This window comes from Bombina bombina, chromosome 12 (genome assembly GCF_027579735.1).
Source record: "Bombina bombina isolate aBomBom1 chromosome 12, aBomBom1.pri, whole genome shotgun sequence".
NCBI classification, from domain to species: domain Eukaryota; kingdom Metazoa; phylum Chordata; class Amphibia; order Anura; family Bombinatoridae; genus Bombina; species Bombina bombina.
The window spans coordinates 22,557,467-22,578,955 of record NC_069510.1 but is presented as its reverse complement, the minus strand read 5'-3'; positions in this window follow the sequence as shown (position 1 = coordinate 22,578,955).

The following is a 21,489-nucleotide window of genomic DNA, read 5'->3' as shown; positions in this document are numbered from 1 at the left end:
TTGTGCCGCATATAGGCCGCACCCTTAAAGTTTGGTGCCATTTTGAAGAAATTCAATTTTTAAAGAAAATACACAACATGTGCAAGCAATGAGTCCCAATGCAGGGTGTCAGCACCCAGGGGATAGTTTTACACTTCTCCAAGAGTATAGAAAAAAAAAACAAAGGAAAGATGTTTTACTCCCCAGTAATTTAAAATGTGAAAAAAACTTTATTCAGCCATTAAAGCTGTAATGGCTGAATCAAGGCTTTTTTTCACATGTGAAATTACTAGTACAAAGGACTACAGCATCTTTCCTTTTTTTATTTTAACACATTAAAGCTGCAATTTGGTATGTACTGGTACATTATTAGCAGGTATGATGTGATGGGGAAAAAAAGCACTTTCTTACCTGACAATATCAGTAGCAAAACAGACTCACATGAACTATTGCAAGACGTTGAAGAACTATCCAATCCGGTGGACTACAGTCCCCATAAGGCCACAGGGTGCACCGGAAGTTCGGCTGTATAAGCCCGTTCTCCAAATTACACTGTGCTCAGCACAGTATTACTGCATCTTCACACACCTTCACAGCGGTGGCTCCTGCATATGAACATCCTGCTCATCATCCAAACCAATCAACTATTGCAAAACGTTGCAAAACTACCCAACTCTGGTGGACTACAATCCCCATAAGGCCACAGGGTGCACCGGAAGTTCAGCTGTACTGCACAACTACAATTTTGCCGAAAAACACCCGATTATAGGCCGCGCCCCGCATATAGGCCGCACTGCACATTTAAAGCAACAAATCAAGGGAAAAAAGTGCGGCCTATATGCGGAACAATACGGTATTTACTATGCATAAGTTTGACCCTTTGAGGCCTATTTATAATATGTCTGTCAGACCTGATCCGACAGTGCGGATCAGGTCCGACAGACATCGCTGAATGCGGAGAGCAATACGCTCTCCGTATTCAGCATTGCACCAGCAGCTCTTGTGAGCTGCTGGTGCAACACCGCCCCCTGCAGACTCGCGGCCATTCGGCCGCCAGCAGGGGGGTGTCTTTCAACCCGATCGTATTCGATCAGGTTGAATTCCGGCGATTCCTGTCAGCCTCATCAGAGCAGGCGGACAGGGTTATGGAACAGCTGTCTTTAGACCGCTGCTTCATCACTGGTGTTTCTGGCGAGTCTGCAAGCTCTCCAGAAACTCGGGCGTCAAGCTCCGTACGGAGCTTGATAGGCCCCTTTAAGTCTGTTTTATGTATCTGTATTCTTTGAACACGAAGCACTGGCATTGTATACCCCTATTTATGTACCCAGTGCTAAGGAGCTGGTGTGTTTTTTATCTAAAAGAACAATAGTAATTACTATATATACTTTATTTTGGGTAGCGCTTGCTGATTGATGTCTAAATGTAGCCACCAATCAGCAACAGCTACCCAGGTTCTTAACCACAAATGGTTAAAGTTTTCTTTCTTGCTTTTTCAAATAAAGATAACAAGAGAAGGAAGAAAAATTGATAATAGGAGTAAATTAGAACATTGCTCAAAATTGCTGCTGTATCTGAATCATGAAAGTTTAATTCTAATATTAACTAGAATATTCCTTTAAGTTCAACTTTGTTTAAGGCTTTACAAACACTGATGCAATGTTATTCTATTTGTCTTCTGAAAAGTACGGGATTTATACATTATTTCTAGCAGTTATCATTCCATTGCATGGATCCCAGGTAAATAGACTTAGCTACTTTCATTAAAACTTAAAGGATAAAAATGCTGTTTTTTTCCCCTCTCCTGTGTGTCCTACATAACATAAGCATTGGCTGTTTTAGTCATTTTACCATCCCCTTTGAAGTTGCTTCATTTAAATGCAAGAATCCTTCACAGACTTGGAAGTTTGCAGTCCCTCGGGGAAGAGTCTGTATTGATCACTGTGAAATGAAGAAGTGAAAGAGCTTGAAATAGATAAACCAGCACAATGAAAACCACACAGGGAAATTTACAATCATTCACTTGTGTCTGTTGTTCTCAGCAACCAGATTAAGGGATATTAAAGGGATACGAAACCCAAAATATTTCTTTCATGATTCAGATAGAGCAGCAATTTCTCCAACATAGGTGTGTCCGGTCCACGGCGTCATCCTTACTTGTGGGATATTCTCTTCCCCAACAGGAAATGGCAAAGAGCCCAGCAAAGCTGGTCACATGATCCCTCCTAGGCTCCGCCTACCCCAGTCATTCTCTTTGCCGTTGTACAGGCAACATCTCCACGGAGATGGCTTAGAGTTTTTTAGTGTTTAACTGTAGTTTTTCATTATTCAATCAAGAGTTTGTTATTTTCAAATAGTGCTGGTACGTACTATTTACTCAGAAACAGAAAAGAGATGAAGAATTCTGTTTGTATGAGGAAAATGATTTTAGCAACCGTAACTAAAATCCATGGCTGTTCCACACAGGACTGTTGAGAGCAATTAACTTCAGTTGGGGGAACAGTTTGCAGTCCCTTGCTGCTTGAGGTATGACACATTCTAACAAGACGATGTAATGCTGGAAGCTGTCATTTTCCCTATGGGATCCGGTAAGCCATGTTTATTACGATTGTAAATAAGGGCTTCACAAGGGCTTATTTAAACTGTAGACTTTTTCTGGGCTAAATCGATTGATTATTAACACATATTTAGCCTTGAGGAATCATTTTATCTGGGTATTTTGATATAATAATATCGGCAGGCACTGTTTTAGACACCTTATTCTTTAGGGGCTTTCCCCAAGCATAGGCAGAGTCTCATTTTCGCGCCGGTGTTGCGCACTTGTTTTTGAGAGGCATGGCATGCAGTCGCATGTGAGAGGAGCTCTGATACTTATAAAAGACTTCTGAAGGCGTCATTTGGTATCGTATTCCCCTTTGGGTTTGGTTGGGTCTCAGCAAAGCAGATACCAGGGACTGTAAAGGGGTTTAAAGCTTAAAACGGCTCCGGTTCCGTTATTTTAAGGGTTAAAGCTTCCAAAATTGGTGTGCAATATTTTCAAGGCTTTAAGACGCTGTGGTGAAAATTTGGTGAATTTTGAACAATTCCTTCATGTTTTTTCGCAATTGCAGTAATAAAGTGTGTTCAGTTTAAAATTTAAAGTGACAGTAACGGTTTTATTTTAAAACGTTTTTTGTACTTTCTGATCAAGTTTATGCCTGTTTAACATGTCTGAACTACCAGATAGACTGTGTTCTGAATGTGGGGAAGCCAGAATTCCTATTCATTTAAATAAATGTGATTTATGTGATAATGACAATGATGCCCAAGATGATTCCTCAAGTGAGGGGAGTAAGCATGGTACTGCATCATTCCCTCCTTCGTCTACACGAGTCTTGCCCACTCAGGAGGCCCCTAGTACATCTAGCGCGCCAATACTCCTTACTATGCAACAATTAACGGCTGTAATGGATAATTCTGTCAAAAACATTTTAGCCAAAATGAACCCTTGTCAGCGTAAGCGTGGCTGCTCTGTTTTAGTTACTGAAGAGCATGACGACGCTGATATTAATATCTCTGAAGGGCCCCTAACCCAATCTGAGGGGGCCAGGGAGGTTTTGTCTGAGGGAGAAATTACTGATTTAGGGAACATTTCTCAGCAGGCTGAATCTGATGTGATTACATTTAAATTTAAATTGGAACATCTCCGCATTTTGCTTAAGGAGGTATTATCCACTCTGGATGATTGTGAAAATTTAGTCATCCCAGAGAAACTATGTAAAATGGACAAGTTCCTAGAGGTGCCGGGGCTCCCAGAAGCTTTTCCTATACCCAAGCGGGTGGCGGACATTGTTAATAAAGAATGGGAAAGGCCCGGTATTCCTTTCGTCCCTCCCCCCATATTTAAAAAATTGTTTCCTATGGTCGACCCCAGAAAGGACTTATGGCAGTCAGTCCCCAAGGTCGAGGGAGCGGTTTCTACTTTAAACAAACGCACCACTATTCCAATAGAGGATAGTTGTGCTTTCAAAGATCCTATGGATAAAAAATTAGAAGGTTTGCTTAAAAAGATGTTTGTTCAGCAGGGTTACCTTCTACAACCCATTTCATGCATTGTCCCTGTCACTACTGCCGCATATTTCTGGTTTGATGAACTGCTTAAGGTGCTCGATAGTGACTCTCCTCCTTATGAGGAGATTATGGACAGAATCAATGCTCTCAAATTGGCTAATTCTTTCACTCTAGACGCCTCTTTGCAATTGGCTAAGTTAGCGGCTAAGAACTCTGGGTTTGCTATTGTGGCGCGCAGAGCGCTTTGGTTGAAATCTTGGTCGGCTGATGCGTCTTCCAAGAACAAGCTACTAAACATTCCTTTCAAGGGGAAAACGTTGTTTGGTCCTGACTTGAAAGAGATTATCTCTGATATCACTGGGGGTAAGGGCCACGCCCTTCCTCAGGATCGGCCTTTCAAGGCAAAAAATAGACCTAATTTTCGTCCCTTTCGTAAAAACGGACCAGCCCAAGGTGCTACGTCCTCTAAGCAAGAGGGTAATACTTCTCAGGCCAAGCCAGCTTGGAGACCAATGCAAGGCTGGAACAAGGGAAAGCAGGCCAAGAAACCTGCCACTGCTACCAAGACAGCATGAAATATTGGCCCCCGATCCGGGACCGGATCTGGTGGGGGGCAGACTCTCTCTCTTCGCTCAGGCTTGGGCAAGAGATGTTCTGGATCCTTGGGCGCTAGAAATAGTCTCCCAGGGTTATCTTCTGGAATTCAAGGGACTTCCCCCAAGGGGGAGGTTCCACAGGTCGCAGTTGTCTTCAGACCACATAAAAAGACAGGCGTTCTTACATTGTGTAGAAGACCTGTTAAAAATGGGAGTGATTCATCCTGTTCCATTAAGAGAACAAGGGATGGGGTTCTACTCCAATCTGTTCATAGTTCCCAAAAAAGAGGGAACGTTCAGACCAATCCTAGATCTCAAGATCTTAAACAAATTTCTCAAGGTCCCATCGTTCAAGATGGAAACCATTCGAACTATCCTTCCTTCCATCCAGGAAGGTCAATTCATGACCACGGTGGATTTAAAGGATGCGTATCTACATATTCCTATCCACAAGGAACATCATCGGTTCCTAAGGTTTGCATTCCTGGACAAACATTACCAGTTCGTGGCGCTTCCTTTCGGATTAGCCACTGCTCCAAGGATTTTCACAAAGGTACTAGGGTCCCTTCTAGCGGTGCTAAGACCAAGGGGCATTGCAGTAGTACCTTACCTGGACGACATTCTGATTCAAGCGTCGTCCCTTCCTCAAGCAAAGGCTCACACGGACATTGTCCTGGCCTTTCTCAGGTCTCACGGCTGGAAAGTGAACGTGGAAAAGAGTTCTCTATCCCCGTCAACAAGGGTTCCCTTCTTGGGAACAATTATAGACTCCTTAGAAATGAGGATCTTTCTAACAGAGGCCAGAAAAACAAAGCTTCTGGACTCTTGTCGGATACTTCATTCCGTTCCTCTTCCTTCCATAGCTCAGTGCATGGAAGTGATCGGTTTGATGGTGGCGGCGATGGACATAGTTCCTTTTGCGCGCATTCATCTAAGACCATTACAACTGTGCATGCTCAGTCAGTGGAATGGGGACTATACAGACTTGTCTCCGAAGATACAAGTAAATCAGAGGACCAGAGACTCACTCCGTTGGTGGCTGTCCCTGGACAATCTGTCTCAAGGGATGATGTTCCACAGACCAGAGTGGGTCATTGTCACGACCGACGCCAGTCTGATAGGCTGGGGCGCGGTCTGGGGATCCCTGAAAGCTCAGGGTCTTTGGTCTCGGGAAGAATCTCTTCTACCGATAAATATTCTGGAACTGAGAGCGATATTCAATGCTCTCCAGGCCTGGCCCCAGCTTGCGAGGACCAGGTTCATACGGTTTCATCAGACAACATGACGACTGTTGCGTACATCAACCATCAGGGGGGAACAAGAAGTTCCCTAGCGATGGAAGAAGTAACCAAAATTATTCTTTGGGCGGAGTCTCACTCCTGCCACCTGTCTGCTATCCACATCCCAGGAGTGGAAAATTGGGAAGCGGATTTTCTGAGTCGGCAGACATTGCATCCGGGGGAGTGGGAACTCCATCCGGAAATCTTTGCCCAAGTCACTCACCTGTGGGGCATTCCAGACATGGATCTGATGGCCTCTCGTCAGAACTTCAAAGTTCCTTGCTACGGGGCCAGATCCAGGGATCCCAAGGCGGCTCTAGTGGATGCACTAGTAGCACCTTGGACCTTCAAACTAGCTTATGTGTTCCCGCCATTTCCTCTCATCCCCAGGCTGATAGCCAGGATCAAGCAGGAGAGGGCGTCGGTGATCTTGATAGCTCCTGCGTGGCCACGCAGGACTTGGTATGCAGATCTGGTGAATATGTCATCGGCTCCACCTTGGAAGCTACCTTTGAGACGAGACCTTCTTGTTCAGGGTCCGTTCGAACATCCGAATCTGGTTTCACTCCAGCTGACTGCTTGGAGATTGAACGCTTGATTTTATCGAAGCGAGGATTCTCAGATTCTGTTATCGATACTCTTGTTCAGGCCAGAAAGCCTGTGACTAGAAAGATTTACCACAAAATTTGGAAAAAATATATCTGTTGGTGTGAATCTAAAGGATTCCCTTGGGACAAGGTTAAGATTCCTAGGATTCTATCCTTCCTTCAAGAAGGATTGGACAAAGGATTATCTGCTAGTTCCCTGAAGGGACAGATTTCTGCCTTGTCGGTATTACTTCACAAAAAGCTGGTAGCTGTGCCAGATGTTCAAGCCTTTGTTCAGGCTCTGGTTAGAATCAAGCCTGTTTACAAACCTTTGACTCCTCCTTGGAGTCTCAATTTAGTTCTTTCAGTTCTTCAGGGGGTTCCGTTTGAACCCTTACATTCCGTTGATATTAAGTTATTATCTTGGAAAGTTTTGTTTTTAGTTGCGATTTCTTCTGCTAGAAGAGTCTCAGAATTATCTGCTCTGCAGTGTTCTCCTCCTTATCTGGTGTTCCATGCAGATAAGGTGGTTTTACGTACTAAACCTGGTTTTCTTCCAAAAGTTGTTTCTAACAAAAACATTAACCAGGAGATTATCGTACCTTCTCTGTGTCCAAAACCAGTTTCAAAGAAGGAACGTTTGTTGCACAATTTGGATGTTGTTCGCGCTCTAAAATTCTATTTAGATGCTACAAAGGATTTTAGACAAACATCTTCCTTGTTTGTTGTTTATTCAGGTAAAAGGAGAGGTCAAAAAGCAACTTCTACCTCTCTCTCTTTTTGGATTAAAAGCATCATCAGATTGGCTTACGAGACTGCCGGACGGCAGCCTCCCGAAAGAATCACAGCTCATTCCACTAGGGCTGTGGCTTCCACATGGGCCTTCAAGAACGAGGCTTCTGTTGATCAGATATGTAGGGCAGCGACTTGGTCTTCACTGCACACTTTTACCAAATTTTACAAGTTTGATACTTTTGCTTCTTCTGAGGCTATTTTTGGGAGAAAGGTTTTGCAAGCCGTGGTGCCTTCCATTTAGGTGACCTGATTTGCTCCCTCCCTTCATCCGTGTCCTAAAGCTTTGGTATTGGTTCCCACAAGTAAGGATGACGCCGTGGACCGGACACACCTATGTTGGAGAAAACAGAATTTATGTTTACCTGATAAATTTCTTTCTCCAACGGTGTGTCCGGTCCACGGCCCGCCCTGGTTTTTTTAATCAGGTCTGATATTTTATTTTCTTTAACTACAGTCACCACGGTACCATATGGTTTCTCCTATGCAAATATTCCTCCTTAACGTCGGTCGAATGACTGGGGTAGGCGGAGCCTAGGAGGGATCATGTGACCAGCTTTGCTGGGCTCTTTGCCATTTCCTGTTGGGGAAGAGAATATCCCACAAGTAAGGATGACGCCGTGGACCGGACACACCGTTGGAGAAAGAAATTTATCAGGTAAACATAAATTCTGTTTTTAAACAACTTTCTATTTTACTTCTATTATCATATTTATTCTCTTGGTATCTTTTGTTTAAAAACAGGGACATATGCATAGATTTCATCCCATTTCTGGAACACTTTTGCAAGAATGTTATCCATTTGCAAGGGCACTAGAGGGCAGCACTATTTCCTGCTATATAGTGCTCCAGACACCCACCTTAGTATCTCTTCAATACAGAATATTATGGGAACAAAGCAAATTTGATAATAGAAGATTTTTTTGTAAATAGTATGTTCTGTCTAAATCACAAAATAAAATATCCCTTTAAGATGAAAATGTAATTCCCCATTAGGGAAAAGATTACGAGTGGAGTGCTTACTGTTACGCACCAGTGAAAATGGGTTTTCTTTTGCAAGATGTACCGAGTCCACGGTTTCATCCTTACTTGTGGGATATTGTCCTTCCTAACAGGAAATACCAAAGAGAGCACCACAGCAGAGCTGTCTATATAGCTCCTCCCTTAACTCCACCCTCCAGTCATTCTCTTTGCTGGCTCTAAGCTGGAAGGGTAAAAAGAAAAGGTGTTAAACTGTTAGTTTTTATTTTATCTTCAATCAAGAGTTTGTTATTTTTAAATGGTACCGGTGTTGTACTTTTTACTCTCAGGCAGGACATAGATGAAGATTTCTGCCTGGAGGATGATGATCTTAGCATTTGTAACTAAGGACCACTGCTGTTCCCACAGAAGCTGAGGAGTACAGGAAAACTTCAGTGTGAGGAACGGTTTCTTGCTATACAGCAATGAGGTATGTTCAGTCATTTTTTCTGCAGAGACTGTGTTAACTCAGAAAGGCTGACAGTATCCCCATAAGGGGAAGGGTAAGCAGTAATCCTAGTCTTATAAGAGGCATTACTAGCTTACATACAGGGCTAATCTTATGGGCACTCAGTTTGTGTATAATATATTGGGCAAACGTTTGTGTCTTCTGGGAGTATGGTCTTTATTATTATGGGACATATGTTTGAGGGTACAATGGCTTTTTGAAGGGGTTTTATAACCCACATGGCTTTCAAAAAAAGGTTTTTGTGTAGGCCCCAGCAACATCGAGTGAGAAGGGCGGGGCCTATTTTCGCGCCTCAGTTGCGCACTTAGTTGATGCAGGCAAGCAGCTAGCAATGTCTATAGAGGTCCTGGTACTCTTCTGGGGCCCAATCGAAGCTTTATTCCCACAGAATCGTTCCCTAAGGGCAGGTAGGGCCACAGCAGAACTGTGGCAAGGTGCTGACAGGTTTTTTTTTACCGGTTTTAGACATTTGTCATTCCGTTTTTTTCATTTGGGGATATATTGCTTAGATATTTGTGGTGCAATCTTACTATAACTTAGTGGGTGTACTGTAAAAATTTCGGAAAATTTGAGGCAATTTTAAGCATTTTTGCAGTTTGTGTATGTCTTTTTTTCTCTTAAAGGCACAGTACCGTTTTTGAAAATTGTGTTTTTTTCATTAAAGTGTTTTTCCAAGTTTCCTTGTCTCATTACTAGCCTGTTCAACATGTCTGACATTGAGGAAACTCATTGTTCAATTTGTTTAGAAGCCATTGTGGAACCCCTTCTTAGAATGTGTCCCACTTGTACTGATATGTCTATAAATTGCAAACAGCATATTTTGACTTATAAGAGTTTGGCATTGGATGATTCTCAGACAGAAGGAAATCAGGTTTTGCCATCTAGTTCTCCCCAAGTGTCACAACCAGTAACGCCCGCTCAAGCGACGCCAAGTACTTCTAGTGCGTCTAATTCTTTCACCTTGCAAGATATGGCCTCAGTTATGAATACTACCCTTACAGAGGTTTTGTCTAAACTGCCAGGGTTCCAAGGGAAGCGCAGTAGCTCTGGGTTAAGAACAAATGCTGAGCCTTCTGACGCTTTATTTGCCGTATCCTATACTCCCTCACAATGTTCTGAGGTAGGGATGAGGGATTTGCTATCTGAGGGAGAGATTTCTGATTCATTAAGGTTACTCTCTCAGACAGATTCAGATATGACAGCATTTAAATTTAAGCTAGAACACCTCCGTTTATTGCTCAGGGAGGTTTTAGCGACTCTGGATGATTGTGACCCTATTGTAGTTCCAGAGAAATTGTGTAAAATGGACAAATATATAGATGTTCCTGTTTACACTGATGTTTTTCCGGTCCCTAAGAGGATTTCGGACATTGTTACTAAGGAGTGGGATAGACCAGATATTCCGTTCGCTCCCCCTCCTGTTCTTAAGAAAATGTTTCCCATATCTGACACCATGCGGGACTCATGGCAGACGGTCCCTAAGGTGGAGGGAGCTATTTCTACTCTAGCTAAGCGTACAACTATACCTATTGAGGACAGTTGTGCTTTCATTGATCCTATGGATAAAAAATTAGAGGGTCTCCTCAAGAAATTTTTTGTTCATCAAGGTTTTCTTCTTCAACCCATAGTGTGCATTGTTCCTGTAACCACTGCAGCTGCCTTTTGGTTTGAGGCTCTAGAAGAGGCTCTTCAGGTGGAGACCCCACTAGATGATATTCTGGACAGAATTAAGGCTCTTAAGATAGCTAATTCCTTTATTAAAGATGCCGCTTTTCATCTCGCTAAGTTAGCGGCAAAGAATTCAGGTTTTGCCATGTTAGCGCGTAGAGCGTTATGGCTTAAGTCCTGGTCGGCTGATGTGTCATCAAAATCTAAACTTTTGACCATCCCTTTCAAAGGTAAGACCCTATTCAGGCCTGCACTGAAAGAGATCATTTCAGACATCACTGGGGGGAAAGGCCATGCCCTCCCTCAAGATAAGTCAAATAAGACAAGGACCAAACAAAATAATTTTCGTTCCTTTCGAAACTTCAAGGGTGGTCCCGCTTCCTCTTCACCTGCTGCAAAGCAAGAGGGGAACGTTGCTCAATCCAAGCCAACCTGGAGACCTAACCAGGCTTGGAACAAGGGTAAACAGGCCAAAAAGCCTGCTGCTGCCACTAAGACAGCATGAAGGGGTAGCCCCCGATACGGGACCGGATCTAGTAGGGGGCAGACTCTCTCTCTTTGCTCAGGCCTGGGCAAGAGATGTTCAGGACTCCTGGGCCGTAGAAATTGTAACCCAGGGGTATCTCCTAGATTTCAAAGATTCTCCTCCAAGGGGTAGATTCCATCTTTCTCAATTGTCTGTAAACCAGACAAAAAGAGAGGCGTTCTTACGCTGTGTAGAAGACCTGTTTACCATGGGAGTTATCTGTCCAGTTCCGAAAGCAGAACAGGGATAAGGTTTCTACTCCAATCTGTTTGTGGTTCCCAAAAAAGAGGGAACCTTCAGACCAATTCTAGATCTCAAGATCCTAAACCAATTCCTAAGAGTTCCATCCTTCAAGATGGAGATCATTCAGACTATTTTACCAATGATTCAGGAGGGTCAATATATGACCACCGTGGATTTAAAGGATGCGTATCTACACATTCCTATCCACAAAGATCATCACCAGTTTCTCAGGTTTGCCTTTCTGGACAGGCATTACCAGTTTGTGGCTCTTCCCTTCGGGTTGGCCACGGCGCCAAGAATCTTCACAAAGGTGCTAGGGTCCCTTCTGGCGGTCCTAAGGCCGCGGGGCATAGCAGTGGCGCCTTATCTAGACGACATCCTAATTCAAGCGTCGACTTTCCAACTAGCCGAGTCTCACACAGACTTAGTGTTGGCCTTTCTAAGATCTCATGGGTGGAAGGTAAACGTGAAAAAGAGTTCTCTTATTCCTCTTACAAGAGTTTCATTCCTGGGAACTCTGATAGACTCGGTGGACATGAAAATTTTTCTGACGAAGATCAGGAAATCAAAGATTTTAACCATCTGCCGAGCTCTTCATTCCATTCCTCGACCGTCAGTGGCTCAGTGTATGGAAGTAATCAGACTTATGGTAGCGGCAATGGACATAGTTCCGTTCGCTTGCTTGCATCTCAGACCACTGCAACTATGCATGCTCAAACAGTGGAATGGGGATTATGCAGATTTATCTCCTTCAGATAAATCTGGATCAAGAGACCAGAGACTCTCTTCTTTGGTGGTTGTCACAGGATCACCTGTCCAGGGGAATGTGTTTCCGCAGGCCAGCGTGGGTTATAGTGACGACGGACGCCAGCCTACTGGGCTGTGGTGCAGTCTGGAATTCCCTGAAAGCACAGGGTTTGTGGACTCAGGAGGAGGGCCTCCTACCGATAAATATTCTGGAATTAAGAGCGATATTCAATGCTCTTCAGGCGTGGCCTCAGCTGGCTTCGGCCAGATTCATCAGGTTTCAGTTGGACAACATCACGACTGTAGCTTATATCAATCATCAGGGGGGAACAAGGAGTTCCTTGGCGATGATAGAAGTTTCTAGGATAATCCGATGGGCAGAGACTCACTCTTGCCATCTATCAGCAATCTATATCCCAGGGGTAGAGAACTTGGAGACAGATTTTCTAAGTCGTCAGGCTTTTCATCCGGGGGAGTGGGAGCTCCATCCGGAGGTGTTTGCTCAACTGGTTCAGCTATGGGGCACACCAGAATTGGATCTAATGGCATCTCGTCAGAGCACCAAATTTCCTTGTTACGGATCCAGGTCCAGGGATCCTCAGGCAGCACTGATAGATGCTCTAGCAGTACCCTGGTCGTTCAACCTGGCTTATGTGTTTCCACCATTTCCTCTCCTACCCCATTTGATTGCAAGAATCAAACAGGAGAGAGCTTCGGTGATTTTGATAGAGTCTACCACCATGGACTTTTGATAGAGTCTACCACCATGGACTCTGCCACTGCGACGGGACCTTCTAATTCAAGGTCGGTTCAAGCATCCAAATTTTATTTCTCTGCAACTGACTGCTTGGAGATTGAACGATTGATTTTATCAAAGCGGGGTTACTCTGAGTCGGTCATAGATACCTTGATTCTGGCTCGAAAGCCTGTCACCAGGAAAATCTATCATAAGATATGGCGTAAATATCTTTTTTGGTGCAAATCCAAAGGCTACTCATGGAGTAAGATCAGGATTCCTAGGATTTTGTCCTTTCTTCAAGAAGGATTGGAGAAAGGATTGTCAGCTAGTTCCTTAAAGGGACAGATGTCTGCTTTGTCTATCCTATTGCACAAGCGTCTGGCTGATGTCCCGGACGTTCGGGCTTTTTGTCAGGCTTTAGTTAGAATCAAGCCTGTGTTTAAACCTGTTGCTCCGCCATGGAGTCTAAATTTAGTTCTTAATGTTCTTCAGGGGGTTCCGTTTGAACCCATGCATTCCATAGATATTAAGCTTCTATCCTGGAAAGTTCTGTTTCTAGTTGCTATCTCTTCTCACCTTATCTTGTTTTCCAAGCTGATAAGGTGGTTTTGCGTACCAAACCTGGGTTCCTCCCTAAGGTTATTTCTAACAGGAATATCAATCTGGAAATTGTTGTTCCTTCTCTGTGTCCTAATCCTTCTTCTAAGAAGGAACGTCTGTTGCACAACTTGGACGTGGTTCGTGCTTTGAAGTTTTATTTGCAGGCAACCAAAGATTTTCGCCAATCATCTTCTTTGTTTGTTGTCTATGCTGGAAAGTGCAGAGGTCAAAAGGCTACGGCTACCTCTCTTTCCTTTTGGCTGAAAAGCATCATCCGTTTGGCTTATGAGACTGCTGGACAGCAACCTCCTGAAAGGATTACAGCTCATTCTACTAGAGCGGTAGCTTCCACATGGGCTTTTAAAAATGATGCTTCTGTTGAACAGATTTGTAAGGCTGCGACTTGGTCTTCGCTTCATACCTTTTCCAAATTTTTCCAAATTTGATACTTTTGCTTCCTCGGAGGCTATTTTTGGGAGAAAGGTTTTGCAAGCAGTGGTGCCTTCCGTTTAGGTTCCTGTCTTGTCCCTTGTACCGTGGACTCGGTACATCTTGCAAAAGAAAACAAAATTTATGCTTACCTGATAAATTTCTTTCTTTTGCAATGTACCGAGTCCACAGCCCACCCTGTCTATCAAGACAGATAGTATTTTTTATTGAAAACTTCAGTCACCTCTGCACCTTATAGTTTCTTCTTTTCTTCCTTGGCCTTCGGTCGAATGACTGGGGGTTGGAGTTAAGGGGGGAGCTATATAGACAGCTCTGCTGTGGTGATCTCTTTGCTACTTCCTGTTAGGAAGGACAATATCCCACAAGTAAGGATGAAACCGTGGACTCGGTACATCGCAAAAGAAAGAAATTTATCAGGTAAGCATAAATTTTGTTTTTCATGGGTGTAGACGTGCGTCGGAAGTAGCGCACATATTACCAGTTGAAAGTCAAAAATACATTAAAAAGTGCAGTTACATGCATAAGCATAAGTGCAGTTACACTCATAATAACACTGTCTGAAAAAATATCCATAGAATATATATAATTATTGATCCACTAGTAATCTGGCCCTAAATATTTCATTTTTCTTTGCAAAATAAACTGCAATGCACTTTCATATTTTTTTTTTTGCCCTATTTTCTTGTAACTAAACTTAAAAAACATTTTTTTTCCAACGTGCTAAAGAGTCAAACTGTAAGATTCATATCCCTTGTAATGTGCTACACAGTATTTTCTTGATCAATGAATTAACTTATTTATAGTTGTCCTTAATTTGCCGCATCAAAATATAAGATAAACACACTTAAAAGGCTTTTCATGGACTGTAAAGTAATGAATATGATTAACTTTTAAAGGGATATAAAACCCACAAATTTTTCTTTTGTGATTCAGACAGAGCATACAATTTAAAAAATAAAATAAAATCCAATTTATTTCTATTTTGAAATTTGCTTCGTTCCTATGTTATTCTTTGTTGAAGAGATACCTAGGTAGGTAGCTTCCTGCTTTTCAATAAAGGACACCATGAAAAAATTATAATAGTAATATTAGTAAATTAGAAAGTTTTTTAAAATTATAATTTCTATCTGATTTATGAAAGAAGAAATTTGGGAGTTTTATGTCCTTTAAACGGCGCATCTTATATCTTTGGATTCTTTTAAAAGTGTTTATGAAAGGCATATGTTAAAATGGAAATAACATTTGCTATTATCCCTTATGGTTACATTGTTTTGCAGTGCTCTCTGGCATCCAGAAGGTAAAATAAATTGTCATTTGACAAAGTACACTACAGCTATGTTTGATACGTAAGCCATAATTCTCCAAAGCTCTCTGCATACGTGAGTTTATAAAAAGAACAATTAATGGTACAAAGTTCTTCACAGGAATCTCTAAAAGGAAATTTAACCTTAAAGGATTCCAAAAGTTTACTTTTTTAAGCGGTATTAGATATTCACATTTGTAGCACCAAAGTTACTATTTCAGCACTTACCTACTTATACACGAAAACGAAGTCTCTAAAACTAATAAAATTATATTTTATATTGCGATTCTGACGTCACTGAAGCCAAACCCCTTATTATGGGCCTTTCACTACCCAAATGAATGTCCAATCACAATATATTTTCATGCATATCATTATAAGCCCATTTCGTCACTGTGCGCATGCGCACTGCATTGCAGTAACTATGTCCAATCACAATATATTTTCATGCATAATATTATATGCCCATTTTGTCACTGTGCGCATGCGCACTGCGTTTCGGTAACTTGCACATGCGCAGAATGTACCTTTGAGACCGCACTTGATGTATAGATGGAGAGTGACATATCATATGACGATTTCATAAGATCGCGCATGCGCATTACGGACGAATACCGAGATTTTGATAACTCAGGTTAGATTCGTGGATGCTAAAGAAACTGCAAGCGGGGGGTTTGGAAAACAATACAATTTTACAGAAGCATATCTCGATAATGGTAATAATATGACACAGTAAGCGCTTTACATATATAATTGTTACATATTAATATATCGATTGAAGAAGAGTTTTTTTCTGCCTTTAGTGTCCCTTTAATAATTGTATATCTTGCTAAGTTGCATACCCAAAAGCATACTGAAATTACAATGTCAAAATCGTAATCAAAGTATGCCTTAAAAATCTTTTTAATAATACACATTAAAATGGGTAATAAAAGTTCATAACAAAATATGACTTTAAATTATGCAGCTAAATGCTTGTTTAACTTACACTGGAAAAAATTGCTTCTAATGTACAATGTAATTTCAAAATATGAAGTTAAAAATCATTTAATTATTATTATTATTATTATTATTATAATACTTTATTTATAAAGCGCCAACATATTCAGCATGTCAAAAAGAACAACATTTGAGGTGCACTGTTTCTATTTGAAAAGGAATCGTAGCCTCGGCAAGTTGGTTTAACAGAAGCCTTCCTTGATCGTATCTGAAGTTTTCCCACAGACCTTACTTATAGTATTCTCTAACCATTAAACAACTGCAGATCTCACTGTTTTATCTTGCAAAATTAAATCTGGTTTGTTTCAAAATAAAAGATTTTTTGCCATATACTTCCATTATCAAAAATGCTTCTATTAAATGTTATTACTGTTGCTGTGAGGGCCCGTGCACCAGAATTTAAATACAGACAGCCGGCAGTGCTGTATATTACTTCTGTGAAGTTGTAATTTATGTCCTACTGCTGACTCTGAGAGAACGTCACAGGTTCTCACAACATATCTGTGTATGCTGCAGCAAAACTATGATAATGTTTACTAGAAGCATTTTTTTTCTAATAGAAGTATATTGCAAAAATGCTTCTATTACATTTTTTTATATACAAAACATTTTATAAAACAACAACAGTGTTTTATGTTCCTTTATTTAATTAGTAATTAACTCCAACCACTTTGGTTGTAGAAAACTAAAAGCAAATTGCATGGGTAATCTATAAGTAAAGAAAGGAAAATAAATTGTATCTTTCTTTTTACTATACCTATTTTATCTTTGTATACAGAATTTAATTTTGAGTTAATGCCCATTTTAATTCCAATGCAGAAACCATGGTGAGTCTGGTTATAGTCTCATTTAGCAAACATTATTGTTTTTATAGCAGATCTTTCTATACCTTTAATCATACACAGACTATCTGTGCATTTTATTGTGACTAATGTGGTATGAATATGTATGTATATAAATGGTATATCTGGCAGAGCATATTCCTGCGAGTCATACATTCGCCGTGTGGTTGCCTGGCAACCTTGGAAAATGTTTGGAGACGGACTAATTTTTTTAGTATGGTAAACACATATTTATTCAGTTCATTTAATCAGGATCTTGGCAAGTGTTCTAACTATGACCTAATTTTCTTAATCTTTATTTCATGTCAAGTGAGGGTTTTTTTGACGTCTAAACTGAACCATAAAGATTTAATTCTATAAATGTTTCATTCTCTGGACATTTTCCAAGTATTATTGGTCTAGAATACACTCTTAAAACCCATAATAACATAGTGTTAATTAATCAGTACAGTGCGCATTGTAGAAAAGGAATCGGGGCCAGCTCAGAATGAACACAAATTATAGGATACTAGCTAATTACAGTAGTAATTAACAGTAAAACGACAATGAGAACTCTATTAAGTGTTCGTGTTTCTCTGACATGTCTAACTGTGCCTTCAACAAATTAACTAGATCTCTCAGCAAAAGAAAAACACAATATCTTTATACACAAAATATACCAAGTCATGCATTTAACATTATACACTTTTTTATAATAGGTGTCAGGAAATAACAATATTATTTAGAGTGGTTTATAGAGTATATTTTTGAGAAATGAGAAATGTAAGTTTATGAGCCAGCCCATCTTTGGTTCAGCACCTGGGTAGCACTTGCTGATTGGTTACTAAAATATAGCCACCAATCAGCAAGCACTACCAAGGGTGCTAAACCAAAAATAGGTTGGCTCCTAAGCTTACATTTCTGCTTTTTCAAACAAAGATATCAAGAGAACAAAGAAAAAATGATAATAGGAGTAAATTAGAAAAATGCTTATAATTGACGGCTCTATCTGAATCATGAAAGAAAAAATGTGGGTTCAGTGTCCCTTTAACTTTACATGATAATTTTATGTCATACAGTGCTCAATGAAAGTGCAAGCTTCTTAGCATACCTAAGTATGCAATTATTGAAAGGAGCTAAGTTTCTATAAAAGAGAAAGTGTTAAATTTAGTAAGCAGCGGGTGCTGCTTTCTATACCCATCGTTTCAGGCGAAATGGAAGTTAAGAAGCAGCGGTCCTTTTAGGTGACGGACTGCAATCATGCCGACCCGATCAGGATGATTGACACCCCCCACTAGTGGCTGATTGGCCGCGAGTGAGCAGGGGGTGACATTGCACAAGTATTTCACAATAAATGCTTGTGCAATACTAAATCCCGACAGTGCAAGGTCGAGTGGACATGATTCGCTATAGCGAATCATGTCCGCTCTACCTATGGCAAATCTACCCCAAAATGTTAAATTTAAAGGTGTTTTTTTATTTTTTTATTACACGTGTTATCTTGAGCTCAGCCTCACACAAATCTGGTTTTATTTTACTAAAACAATACCATTATATTTAATGTGTAATGCTTGCTCCTCCCTCCTCACACTTAGGTCCTTGTGCAGATCTATTCCACTACAAACAATCTTCTTTTCATTGAGCTTTTTGAACCTTAGTATGGGTTGATGCTGTGTGCATATATTTGCAGAGGAGCAATGGCATTAAAGGGATAGTAAAGTAAAAATTAAACTTTCATGATTCAGAAAGAACATGCAATTTTTAACAATTTTCTAATTAATTTCCCTTATCTAATTGACTTTGTTTTCTTGGCATCCATTGTTAAAAAGCATACATAGGTAGGTTTAGAAGCAATGCACTACTGTGAGCTAGCTTGCAAAGCATTTTATTTGAAAAAATCATATTGAAATAAAAATAAAAATCCAATTTAAATTTGAAAAAAATCTAATTTTTCTAAAATAAAAAATCAATTAAAAAAAAATTAATTATAAACAACTAAGCCACATCTATCACAAGTTCCACCATCAAGGAAAATGGTGTCACAATACGCCATCAAAACATTATATATAAAGCAGCCCACTCTAACATATGCACAAAAAAACCTCAAAAACAGTTGACCAAATATAAAAGACAAAATAAAAATGAGACAACCTTGAAATAAAAACAACCACAAGGCCGGATATCGCACAAGAGCAATAGGATCTTTATGAATTCTGCATGCTAGGCCAAAGTGTAGGAGGAAAATCCTGACCGTTGTTGTAGAACGCCCTGTATCGCCTTGGCCACTGAAGACATTTGTTTTTCTATCCAGCAATACCACAGACAAGCAATCATTTTATAATTGTAAATGTTTAGATCTACTATTTTGCAAGCGTGTGTCACACCCTGGGCGATGAACCAGAAAATGCGGGTTACTAGGGTTTTGCTTTGCCAATGAGCCATTGGAGAAATCTAGCTTGCAACTGCTTGTTTTTCCTATACTTTCTGGCATTGCCTACCTGCAGCTGCAACACGTTTGCAATTAAAGGATCACTGCAAGATTACAAAATTACAAAAAAAAGTACAAAATTGAACTTTCATGAGTCATATAGAGCACACAATTATAAACAATTTTCAATTCATAGCCATTATCTAAATATGCACAATATTTTTAGATACACATTTTCTGATGCACCATATCCTACTGAGCATGTGCAAGAATTCACATTTTGGGATTGGCTGATGGCTGTCACGTGATACAGTGGGATGAAAAATAAAAACAAGTCTACTACTCGTGAAAATCAAACTAAATGTTTTTGCATGGCTTATTTATAATGCATTTATTGGTTATGCTATTCCACTATGTTTAGTTGTTTTTAAACCCTTAACAGCCAAAATGTACCCTGTACGTTGTTGGTTGTTAAGGGTTTTTCAGCCCATAATTGTGCAGGGTTTGCCACCAGCGACAACACAGTGCTATTATGACCTCCGTCCCTCCTGCAGGCCTCTCAGACCGCGCTTTTAAAAAATCAAGCCCCATAGAAAGACCGCTGTTGGTCCTTAAGGGTTAACCACAAACTATTTAAACTCTGCCTTTTCCTGTGTTCTTTTCACCTTTATAAGACTTGCTTCCCGGGTGTGGTGTATTCCGTCTATTTCTCAACCTTGTTGCTGACTACTTTGGCCTGGATCTGTTTTCTCTTTTGTCTGCTGATTTTTTTGCATTGCAGCCTGGATATGTTTTATCCCTTATGTTGTTAAAGGACCAGTCAACACAGTATATTTGCATAATCAACAAATGCAAGATAACAAGACAATGCAATAGCACTTAGCCTGAACTTCAAATGAGTAGTAGATTTTTTTTCTGACAATTTTAAAAGTTATGTCTTTTTCCACTCCCCCTGTACCATGTGACAGCCATCAGCCAATCACAAATGCTTACACACTTATTCTTGCACATGCTCAGTAGGAGCTGGTGACTCAAAAAGATTAAATATAAAAAGACTGTGCACATTTAGTTAATGGAAGTAAATTGGAAAGTTGTTTAAAATGGCTGCTCTATCTGAATCATGAAAGTTTAATTTTGATTGAGTGTCCCTTTAAGTGCTATATATGTACACACTTCCCAGTAACCCATTGGTTTTTTTGTGTTTAACCCTTGCCTGACCTGACTGCTCTTATTGCTATTTTTGCACTTTTTTGCCCACAGTTTGCTGATTTTTGCATACCTGACCTTGCCTAAGTTTGAACCCTCAGTCTCTGCCTATTACTGTGAACTCTCCTAGCAGTTTGGAGGCCCCATCACCTGATGCCTCAAAGCAGCCAGGAATATTGCAGGGGATTCCTAGCTACTGGATTGTTACAGCGTGTTTCTAAGTGTTTTGGTTGTAATTATTGTTTGTGTTAGACTTGTGAGATATGTAGTGGGAACGTCAAGCAGCTATTGTTGTACATGACAAGAATGCCCACTAAAAACACACAGGAAAATATACCTGAATTGATGAGTTTAAATGGTGATTTTGCATTTAAAACAAGGTCCTTTGGTAATCTAAGAATCTAGGCCATGGTCAGCATTGCTCCCTGGCATTCAAATGATTAGCAAAACTTTACTCTCTCTGCTGTATTATGAAGGGGACATTTAAAGAATCATGTTTTGTCATCATGTTGCTATTCCACAACCAATATTTAAAGGGGCAGTCTACTTTATTTTTTTAATAATGTCTTTACTACCCATTTCCCAGCTTGGCACAACCAATATTGTTATATTAATATACATTATAACCTATGCAAATGCCTGTTTCTAAGCCTCTGCATCCCGCCCGTATCTCAGTGCATTTTTTTTTTGCTTGTTACTATCTTGCTCTACAGCCAAACAGTGCTAGTTCATGTTTGCCATACAGATATCATTATGATAATGGGTTCACAAGAACCAGCACTAATTGGCTAAATTTAAGATTGTAAAAAAAAAAAAAAACGACAACACCAAAACCACTGATAAGGAGCTTATCTGCAGGTAATCAGAGTAAAAGTGCATTAATATAAAAGTGTTGGTTATGCAAAACTGGAGAATGGGTAATAAAGGAATTATCTATCTTTTTAAACAATAAACATTTTCAACGCTCTTCCTTTAAGCAGTAAATTGTG